The 852-nt window shown below is 37.2% G+C and overlaps 1 non-coding gene across 1 annotated transcript; it reads left to right on the forward strand.

The window, feature by feature from the left end:
* Positions 1 to 302: 302 nt before the first annotated feature.
* LOC124893619 lies at positions 303 to 409 on the forward strand. Its single transcript, XR_007050797.1, has one exon. It is a non-coding gene; the product is annotated as a small nucleolar RNA R71 (small nucleolar RNA).
* Positions 410 to 852: the final 443 nt, after the last annotated feature.

Genomic DNA, 852 nt, shown 5'->3' on the forward strand with positions numbered 1-852 from the left:
ATGCATAGATAATCTTTGCCCATATTTGGGCCTCCCTGTTCATATGGATAAATGGTAATTTTAGGTGAGTGTTGCTTCCTCTTTTGCATATCCATTTTTTTGTTCAACGAGTGCCACATAACAAATGGCAAATATGAGCATACAGTGATTCGATATAAATCTATTTCAGGGGCTCAAGATCAACTTCTAGTGTCCTGAGGAGTACATTCAAAGTATGAGCATTGAAAATAATGAACTGTCCTTGAATCTTCGTATTTGGCTCCAATCCCTCAATGAAAGTATGAATAAGAACATCATTGGACTGATGATTGTAAGGGCAATTTCTGAGCAAACCCTTAAATCTCTCCCAAGCTTGGTAGAGATCCTCTCTTTTTTTCTGTCTAAAACTCAAGATCTCGCTTCTCAAGCATGCAGTCTTCCCAGATAGAAAGAATCAAAAAAGGAACTTTTGAGCTAGATCTTCCCATGAAGTAAAAGAGAGTGGTGATTTAGCATGTAACCATCTTTTTGCTTCCCCCATTAGAGAGAAAGGAAAGAGTGTTAATCTAACATAATCAGAATTCACCCCTTCAGTAATGTAAGTATCACTTATTTCCAGGAATGTCTGTATGTGATACTATAGATCTTCATGTGAAAGGACATAAAATTGCCCTGCTGAATTCAACAATTGCACCATATTCTGCTTCAATTCAAATTGACCACATAGTTTAGGCTTGAGAATACTGTTTGTCACATAGTTCGTGAGTGGATTGCCACCTCATGAATAGGTATAGTAGTTCGATGAGCAGGAACAATTGGGATAACCTAAGGTGAGACATTTCCTGTATTTAGATCGACTAGTTTATTTCTTTG

Source organism: Capsicum annuum, unplaced genomic scaffold, assembly GCF_002878395.1.
Source record: "Capsicum annuum cultivar UCD-10X-F1 unplaced genomic scaffold, UCD10Xv1.1 ctg62564, whole genome shotgun sequence".
NCBI lineage: Eukaryota > Viridiplantae > Streptophyta > Magnoliopsida > Solanales > Solanaceae > Capsicum > Capsicum annuum.